The sequence below is a fragment of the Diabrotica undecimpunctata genome, chromosome 11 (genome assembly GCF_040954645.1).
Source record: "Diabrotica undecimpunctata isolate CICGRU chromosome 11, icDiaUnde3, whole genome shotgun sequence".
Classification (NCBI taxonomy): Eukaryota; Metazoa; Arthropoda; class Insecta; order Coleoptera; family Chrysomelidae; genus Diabrotica; species Diabrotica undecimpunctata.
This window is the reverse complement of record NC_092813.1, coordinates 13,201,577-13,212,180: the sequence shown is the minus strand read 5'-3', so window position 1 is coordinate 13,212,180 and position 10,604 is coordinate 13,201,577. Positions and strand designations below refer to the sequence as shown.

General features: G+C 32.4%; 1 long non-coding RNA gene across 1 annotated transcript; it reads right to left on the bottom strand.

The window, feature by feature from the left end:
- Positions 1–2,319: 2,319 nt before the first annotated feature.
- LOC140452917 (uncharacterized) lies at positions 2,320–2,960 on the bottom strand. Its single transcript, XR_011952248.1, has 3 exons — positions 2,832–2,960; positions 2,563–2,764; positions 2,320–2,501 (listed from the first exon to the last, which is right to left on the bottom strand). It is a non-coding gene; the product is annotated as an uncharacterized lncRNA (long non-coding RNA).
- Positions 2,961–10,604: the final 7,644 nt, after the last annotated feature.

The following is a 10,604-nucleotide window of genomic DNA, read 5'->3' as shown; positions in this document are numbered from 1 at the left end:
AGAAATATGCTTTATTGTCACTGAAAATTGTACAACTTTATGAACAAAGCTTACAAAAAGCCAAAAAATAACAATTAACATTTACTAAAATTACATAAATTGTCAATATCACAAAATATAAGATAATAGAATATACAATCCATTACTAAATTGCATAATAAAACCTTATGAACTAGTTTATGAATAAGTTTAAGTTGCAGCAACACATACCCAAATAGATATATAAAAATACATTAGTTGCTTGTACCTAAACATACTGTAATTTCTTAGTTATTCGTTAAGAAACTCTTCCACTGAATAATATGGTCTTTCAGATAGATAGGCTTTTGTCAATTTACGGAACTTAAGGAAAGAAGTTGTAGTTTGAGAGAGAGAGAGAGAGAGAGAGAGAGACGGTTGTATATTTTTGGAGAATATAATATAGATGTCTTAACTAGCTCAGTGGACAAGATACGTAAATACACATCAAAGCTTGAATTTCTGGTGGAGTAGTCATGATTAGGTCTTGCTGGAAAAACATGTAGGTGTTTACGAATTAAGCAAACAGTTTACAGAATATATAAACAGGGAAGAGTTTAAATCTCGTGATTTTTGAAGTAGTTTCTGCAATGTATTGTTCTTCTGAGGCCAAACAGATGTTATTACTCTTTTTTGTAATTTAAAAACAACATTAGATTGGGTAGCTGTACTAGAACCCTAAAAAGAAAGGCCATATCGAAGAACCAAAAGAGATCTTATTGCATGAGGCCGAGGATAATTTCCTACTTAACAAATCAATATGAATTTAAGGTTGCTGTCTATAAAAATACCAAGAAATTTTACAGAATTAACGATACTGCTCTGGCTGTTATTAAGAAGCAACAGTTGAAGAGCTCTTTTATAGGATAAGGCTATTGTCTTATCCATATTAACAGAGAGTAAATTAGTCTGCCAGGTTTTTATTTTAAGTAGATCAGAAGTTATAATTGCATGAAGAGTTGCAATATTAGAGTTCCTCCTGGTAATACTGGTATCATTAGCAAAAAGAAATGTTTCCATCGATTTTTAAGTTAGTGATGTCATTTATAAAGATAAGGAAAAGTAGACAACCCAGTACTGAACCTTGTGGATATATATATATATATATATATATATATATATATATATATATATATATATATATATATTATGTAAAACATAATGTACAGTTAAAAATATCCAGTCATTCATTCAACAATTTTGGCAAATATTGAGCCAAATAAAAATTTTCTAACAGATCAATATTTGGGGCCCAGGTCAAATCTTTTTCTATTATAAGTGTAATTATCTCCTTCAACGTCCATATACATAAATAACAATTTTGTCGTCCAAAAATATGCAGGCAGCCTTGAATTTGGTGGTAGTAGTTATGTTCAGTATTAATTAATACTTCATCCTGATCATTATATGATATTATATATTTATCTGAATTTTTCAACTTTTCAGATAATTTTTCATTCCGAAATGTATATGGACACTTAACTTCTACAATGCCATCATCACCAATTAAACCATCTGGACTAGCTCCTAATAAGCCTGACTTTGTCAGCCAAATACCTGTAGGCTGCACATCCAAATTCAGTGTATTTCTGAGATACTCTATACCACTCTTTTCGTGTGTTCTTCCCCACTGAATTGATTTGATGCCATCCAAATTATAAGCCCCTAAAAATGATAAAAAAATATTTTACTTTAGCTAGATATGAAAGCAAACAAAATGTGTTTATTATAAATAATAGTGTACATTCTTAAAACATATCAACAGTTCAGTTAATCTCCATTACCACTTTTAGACATATGCAAACAATTAATTGAAATAGAATCTGATGGAAAACCTTCAGAATTTAAGCATTGTATTTGATTGCAAATAATAAAATAATAGAAATGTAACAGTACATACCAATAAGTGTTTTAAATAAACTTTCTGGATACTTATTTCTCTTGCAACAAGAAATAATGGAGCCAAAGTTGCTAGAAGTAATTCTATATTTTCTGGCAAGACACCATTTTTCATTGAGTACCTGGCCTGTTGTCTCATGTACTATTTTCTTTATCGTTGCATCATTTATTCGACAACATTTTAGAAAATGAGAATTTTTATCTGTTGAAATTTTCATTTCCTCTGAATAAATGATATCTTCAATTAATGAAATATCAATACTTTCGGCCTCTTGCTTTTCTTCCTGTAAAAGCCAAGTGGATCCCACAGTATTACCAAAACTACTTAATTTGATCTTTAATTGTTCTAATTCATTGGATGACATTTTTCTATTAAGGGCTTGATATGGCCTGGAAGGATATAGTGCTTCTGCAGTTTTAGTTTCTGTCTTACTTTGGACAGGAATGTTCCACGTACATGTTTTATCAGTAATTGATATATTGTAATGTCCAAAGAGAGCTATAGTGGCTATATGATGGCATTTAATACCCCTAGGACAGGAACAATTTGCAGCAGTAATTTGCCATGATTTATTCAACATAATCTGCAATGATAAAATTAAGTACTTAGATTCCCACATCTAAACTTAAAAATCGTTAACTTACCTCAACATTATAAGTTTTGTCTTTCATACTTGCAAATACTTCTCCCTTAATGATTAATAAATCAGGGTCAAACAACATTTTTTTCACATGATTTGATTCAAGGGCATTTTCACCCTTTCGTATAATTTTGTTGTCATTACTGAAAAATTCAGTAATACTGGATATCTTCAACACATGTTTACTAGCCATTATATGCTCAAATCTAAAAAATAAACTTGAAAAACTATTGCAATTTTCAACATTCAAAAAACATTTTTTTAAGTACTCACTATAGCAATTTAATAGAAAGATTTCCACAGAATATTATATTAAAACTAAAAGTCCTTATTCACTACTTAAACTAGGAGAAAACGAATATCTTTAGTCTTTTAGGGGATCGAATCACTGACACCTAAAAAGAATAAAACATTAATTTAAATATTTTTCAACTTCATAAATAAATTCAATGATTTATTGATTTACAATATAAAAAAACCCTGATAAAATGACAACAAAATACCTTGAAATAAAGAAAAAAAAAATTAAAGTTTTAATCCCACACAATATAACTTCAAAATATGAACTTTGACAGTAAATATCTTAATACTTTGATACACTTACCTCACAAATTCACGAACAACCTATAAAACCAATCGCACAAAATAGATATTTGGGAGCGAAAATCCTTATTTATTTTTTTAAATATAAAAAAAAAACTAACGTTTCCAAAGTCTTATGGGAGAAACACATGCAAACGAGATTTGTTTGGAAAGGTCTTCTAAGCCCCGCCCATTGTGACGTCAGACTTAGGTAGTCCATAGACTTGATGATGACATGATCTACGAATTCAAGAAAAATTATTACAATGTGCTGATTTAAAACTAGCACAAGCTATAGACATCTGTAGGGCTATGGAAAATAGTGCTGTTACTCAACGTGAAATATCCAAAGAAAGTGAAAGTGTTAGTGTTGTGAAGAAAAAAAATGAAGAAAACAGACCTGGATCTACAGGACAGTCAAGGTATGGTTCAAAGTATGAGAAGGAGCAGTCTACAAGCCACAAAGTTACTGACAAAAATACAGGTAACCATTATATTCAGTGTTATAAATGTGGACTTCAGCATATTAGGGGTAATATAGTGTCCTGCATTTTTCAGATATTGTTCTTTGTGTAACAAAAAAGGACACTACCGTAAATGTTGTCCTGATAATAACAACAAAGTCCATGAAATCAATGATAACGATAGTAGTTGTAGCAATTCTGACACTGATTTAACTGATTAACAGGTGCTAGTGTGGACTGTTAATGAAATTAATCCGAACTCTTCAGAATGGTTCCAAAAAATCATTATTAATGGTAAAGAGAGTATTTTAAAAGTTGATACTGGAAGTGAAGTCAATATATTGAGCAGTAGTGATTTTAAAAATTTAAATATTGATTACAAAATGCTTGAAAATACTAATAGTTCATTATCTAGCTATACTGGACATGTTATTAATGTTGTTGGTAAAATTTATATACCTTGCTCTTTCAAGAACATATTTAAAGATTGTCTGTTCTATATTTTAGATGATGATAAACAAAATTTAGCTCTATTAGGCCTAAAGGCAGCAAGAGACTTTCAAATTGTTTGTGATCAGCCTCGTGTTAGTATGATAGATAATGAAACAAATCATATTATAAATAGTTATAAGAGCATTTTTTCAGGTGTAGGTAAGCTCAACAGGTATTTTAATATAACTTTATCTAGTGATGCAGTGCCATTCATAAGTGGGACACGAAAAATTCCACTGGCTATAAGGAGCCAAGTTAAAGATAAACTTGATGATATGGTACGTAAAAACCTTTTTGTACCAGTTAGTGAACCCACAGAATGGCAAAATCCTATTGTAGTTTGTGGTTGTTCCGAAAAATAAGGGATCTGATATTAGAATATGTATGGATCCTGTGTATCTAAATAAATATGTTAAAAGAGAAAGGTTTCCAATTCCTACTCAAGATACTTTATTTGCTAAGCTTTCAGGGGCTAATTATTTCACATTATTAGATGCATCATCTGCTTTTCTTCAGTTGCCTTTGAATTATGAAAGTTCACTTTAATGTACTTTTACTACACCTTTTGGTCGTTATAGATATCTGAGATTACCATATGGCCTTACCTGTGCACCTGAAATTTTTCAAAAATATATGTCTGAACTTTTAGATAGTATATCAGGAACAATAACATATTTTGATCATATTTTGGTTTTTGGATGTTCTAAAAATGAACATGATAAAAATTTGAAATGTGTTTTAGAAAAAATTAAACAGAGTGGCTTAACTTTGAATTTAGGAAAATCTAAATTTTGTCAAACAAAAGTGAAATTTTTAGGTCATCAGATTAGTAATATTGGCATTTCACCTGATCATGATAAAACAGAAGCTATTACAAAAATCACACCACCAAGTAATAAAAAAGTATAGTATATCTTGCAAAATTTATACCAAACCTGTCAGAACACACTAGTCCTCTAAGATGTTTACTTTCTAGTAAAAATGAGTGGCATTGGGGACATAATGAACAGGCATGTTTTGATAAACTAAAGAATCTTGTGGCGTCAGCCACTACTTTGCATTATTTTAACCCTGACAAAAAGACTATACTCTCTGTTGATGCCAGCCCATACGGTTTGGGGGCCATGGTCTCGCAAGATGGGTTTCCAATTGAATTTGCATCAGTGTCATTAACTCCAACCCAAAGGAGGTATAACCACATTAAAAAGGAGCTTCTTGGTATAGTGTATGGATGTGAAAGATTTTCATTCTATCTTTATGGCATAGATTTTGAAATAGAGAGAGACCACAGACCTCTTTTAGGTTTGTTAAAAAAACCTTTAGATGAAATGTCACCTAGGATCCAAAGACTGGCAATGCAATTAATGAGATATAAATTTTCACTAAAATATGTTCCTGGTAAAAATCTCAAAGTTCCTGACAATTTAAGTAGAGATCATTTGAATAAAACCATAAATACTAATTTTATAGATGATGAAAATAATTTAAAAGTGTATTCTATTGTAGCAACATCAAAAGAAAATGAAAAAAAATTGCAAAGTGCAATGGATACTGACCCATCTTTACAAAAAGTTAAATATTATGTTTTAAATGGGTGGCCTGAGCATAAAAGCTCTGTACCTTCTGAGGTGAAAAAATTCTGGTCTGATAGACATGATATATATATATATATATATATATATATATATATGTATTTATTAAATAATGTATTGTTTTATAAAAAAAGGTTAATTATTCCTGAAGAATTGAAGGGTGAATTTCTTAATGTTATACATCAGTCTCATCAGGGTGTAGTATCATGTAAGAAGAAGGGTCAAGAAGCAATTTATTATCCGGGATTGATGAAGGATATAGAAAACATTGTTCTGAACTGTCTGACTTGTCAAATGAGCTATAAGAGCAACAATAGGGAGCCATTAAAATCACATGATGTACCTGAAATACCTTGGCAAAAAATTGGTATTGATTTCATGACAGTAGCCTCACAAGATTTTTTAGTTGAGGTTGATTATTTTTCGAAGTTTGCAATTGTTAATAAACTAATGAACAAAACGGCTAGCAGTGTTGTAACACAATTAAAAAATATGTTTGCTATTAATGGACTGCCTTGTGAAATATTTTCTGACAATGGTCCTCCATTCAGCTCTCATGAATTTTTAAATTTTGTCCGTATATATAATATTGAAGTAACAACATCAAGTCCACAATATCCTCGTAGCAATGGCATGGTGGAAAGAACAATACAAACAATAAAAAACTTGTTTTCAAAATCTGTACAAACTAAGAAAGATCCATTTCTAGCTGTATTAGATTATAATACAACTCCAAAACAAAATTTACCTGCTCCTTGTGTGTTGCTAACTGGAAGAAATTTCAGAACCAACTTACCAGTCACTATGGAATTTCTAAAGCCCAGACATTCTAATAAAAGATATTTTACACAATGAGAGAAAATCAAAGAAAACAAAAACAATATTATGACAAAGGAACAAATAGGTTACCAGAATTAAAATCAGGACAACAAATTTTACTTCAAGAAAATAAAAGGAAATGGAACCCTGGAGTGGTTGTGGCAAAGAAAGGATCAAGGGATTACATGGTTAAAGTAAATGATACTGATTATAGACGTAATAGACACTATCTTAGACCTGTACGGTCAGAAGCACAGCAACATGCAAATACAAATTGTGAGCAAGCATATGTGAAAACTAGTCATGAAAATGATATTGTGATTACTGGAAGGACAAGTATGGGAAATATGAGAACAGTTCTTTGTCCAGATGTACCTGATGATACAAGAGACTGTAAAACAAATAAGACTATCAAAGATATTGATGTACCTTCAACATCTAATATAACATCACCCATCAATGACATTAATGTACCTTCTACATCATACAGTACTTCACCTGGTTTGAAAACCTCCAGAAGTGGTAGAGTCATTCGCCCTCCTGATAGATTTACCTATTGATATATTTGTGAATTATTGTTATTTATGTACTTATGATATATTATGTGAATTAATTTTTGTTTATTTTGTTTTTATTAAAGGGGACGTGTTATGTATGGTTTTCATGTACGGATATACTTGGCAACGTTGCACTTGGCAAACGGAACCTCAAGTGACAGCGGTGACATGACAACCATACATGACAATAGACTTAGGTCATGGACTACATGTGAACTGAAATAATGTTAATTTATACAATACTTATAAAGCTTAATAAATTAATAAAACCTATCGTAAGTAGCTTTATGTTATGTCCAACAGTCCTAAAGAGGTAAACATTACATGCTTCTTCTTAAAATTTTGTAACATCTTGTACATTTTATTCTCTTTGTATTATCTACATCGCTTTGCCTGAGATGGTATTTTTGGGTGTAACTTGTCGTGAGGGTTGCAACAATTCTTTATTTGCAAATTCCTTCGCGAACTCCAGTCTGAACTCAAGGATAGGTTGTCACTTTTTTTACGTTTTCTATTATTTAGCAATCAAGCATTGACTACTGCGGTATTAAATGAGGTATTAAATATTAATTCCACTGCTACTTTCCGGTACCATTTCAGAATTTTGCGTATTGGGCTTTGGTAAGAAGCCACTTGATCACTAAAATCAACACTCTTTTTCACCAAGTTATAATCGAGAATAGTTTGTGGTTTTAGTACTTGTGTATAATTTTTCTTTTCATTTGATTAAACCAAGATACAACTATTATGTTTAAATGTTGTAAGGATTAAAACTGGTCTTTTGTCGACCCATTTTATCACTTGTAAAATCAATACCTAATGGGGTTAAGTTTCATCGCGAGTAAGTGGTTGCAAATTTTTTAATCGAGATTTTGGTTTTATATAAACTGGTTCTCTTTCACAAAGCATTGGAAATATGGTTTACATTCTATATTTAGAAAAATCTTTTACTGCAAGTCTTGTTCAAACTAAACTAAATTAATACACAAAACAAATTAATCTACATATTTTTTTTTTATAGAAATACACATTCCTGTCGGATTTTTATTAGTGCGGCATGAGTCACTGGTGTCTCGTATATCCGGACCTCTTATCGCATTACAAACATAATTCTCAATTAGCAGTGCGGTACAAGATAAATTTAGGTCGTATAATCTTAAAGCCGTAATAAGACCATAAGACCGTATGTTATAAATAAATATATCCCTATAAGAATTATCTTGAAAGATGAAAAATATACAATAAAAATGTGCAATATTAAGTGTTATTTAAAAAATGGTAAGTTATTCACGGGCGTACAGTTAAAAACAAAAGTTTTCAGTGTTCTATTTCTTGAATATTATTATCTGGTATTCTGAAAATGTTGACATTTTTTCCTGGTCTTATCTTCCTCAACTAACGTCATCTTTCTTAATTGGTGGGTTGTGTTGTTCAGGTCTCTTTAAGTGTTTTTGTTGCTATCCATACTGAATGATCTTCTTTAGACAATGTACTAATGTAGTGTTCAAATGTGGCATTGCGTGCATCATGTAGCGCTGATCTTATTGTCTGATTAGTCGATTATATTTCTGTTCGTCATTAAGATTTCGGCGTTTTGGTCATCTACCTCTTGCTTTTCATTTTTCGACTATTAGTTTTCGACTAGTAGGCCTGAATGATATTATGCACACAGGGCCGAAATTACAACAAGATTTGACAAATATACTATTACGATGGAGATCCAATAAGGTAGCATACTCAGCGGATCTGGAAAAAATGTTTAGACAAATCAGAATGGCAGAAGAAGACCAAAAATATCAAAAAATTTTGTGGAGAAAGGACACAAAGGACCACATACAAGAGTATAACTTAACGACGGTGCCATACGGCATGGCCGCAGCACCCTTTTTAGCGTTAAGAACAATACAACAATTACAAGAAGACGAAGGAGCGAGGTTCCCGTTGGCATCGAAAATTGTAAAAGAAAACATGTATGTAGACGATATACTAGGAGGAGCTGAGACAGTGCAGGAAGCAGAAACAGCCCAAAAGGAATTAATACATTTGTTCAGAAAAGGAGGTTTCATTCTTAGAAAATGGTTGAGCAACGAAGAAAAAATAATGGAGAACGTACCGGAGGATATGAGGAACGTAGACTCCAAGGCATTCAAACAAGAAGAAGTACGGAAAACGTTAGGGATACACTGGTCACCTAAAGAGGATATAATCACATTCAAAATAGGGATAACGACGGCAAAGAAAATAACGAAAAGACACGTACTGTCAGAAGTAGCAAAATTATACGACCCACTGGGATGGATAGCACCTGTAGTAATTCAGGCGAAAATGTTTATACAGGAATTATGGGAGCAAAAGACCAGTTGGGATAAAGAATTAACTAGCAACCAACAAAGCAGGTGGAATACATACCAGGCGCAATTAGTAAATCTGGAGAAAATAACATTGCCCAGGTGGAACAACTTAAGCAAGATAAACAGAGTAGAACTACATGGATTTGCAGATGCGTCTATGAAAGGATATGGAGCGGTAATCTACTCAAGGGTATTAGGCCCAGAAATTAAAACGAATCTAATGATAGCAAAATCGAAAGTCGCACCATTGAAAGGGAAAACGACTTTACCGAGGCTCGAGCTGTGTGCCGCGGTACTACTAGCAAATTTAATGAAGAAAACCCTACAAGCATTGAACAGGGAAAACATTGAGGTATATGCATGGTCGGACTCAACGATAACCCTGGCTTGGATAAGGGGATCATCAAAAAGGTGGAAAATGTTCGTCGCCAACAGAGTAGAGGAAATAAGACGCGTTATAGGACCGAAAAATTGGCATAAGGTAGATACAAAGGAAAATCCAGCGGACATCCTCTCACGTGGAAGTACCGCATCAGAATTACTAGAAGCAGAGCTATGGTGGAAGGGACCAACTTGGCTGACTAGTAACAAAACTTTAACGCAGGAATCAGAAGAAATACCAGAGTGTAGCAGTCACAACTGCTAACATATAATTAATTAATATAATTTATTATTAAAATCCTAAAACCCCTCAGAATCCCGTTTATGAAACGTTTATGGGCAATAGACGAGAACGATGCGCAAGTGTAACAACTACAGGTCAAGAGGCGCTCAGCTAAGGTCAGTTTTGGTCAACAACTCACACTGAGAGGTTTATTTCTCCAAGCCTTTACCGGCACTTTTCGTCTTAAAATCGGGTAGAAAATCTGGGATTGGATTTAATATTTTCCCCGAACATCAAGGGAGAAATTGGAACAAGTGATAAAAATCTTGATTGAAAAAAACCGGCTTCCAAATTTTCAGAAATGAATATTTAAAACCCGGTTTCCAAATCTACCGAAATAATTATTTAAAACCCAGATTTCACCCGATTAGGATAACGTTTAATATTAGAATTAGTTTAACCAAACACCTAATTCAACCCATTGGTAACCAGGAACCGATTGTCTCCAGAACCACAGCGTTTATCTTCATTCGTTTTTTTTTCGGAGCCTCAAGGATCGTCAGAGTCTTAAGGGGACTTATCCAG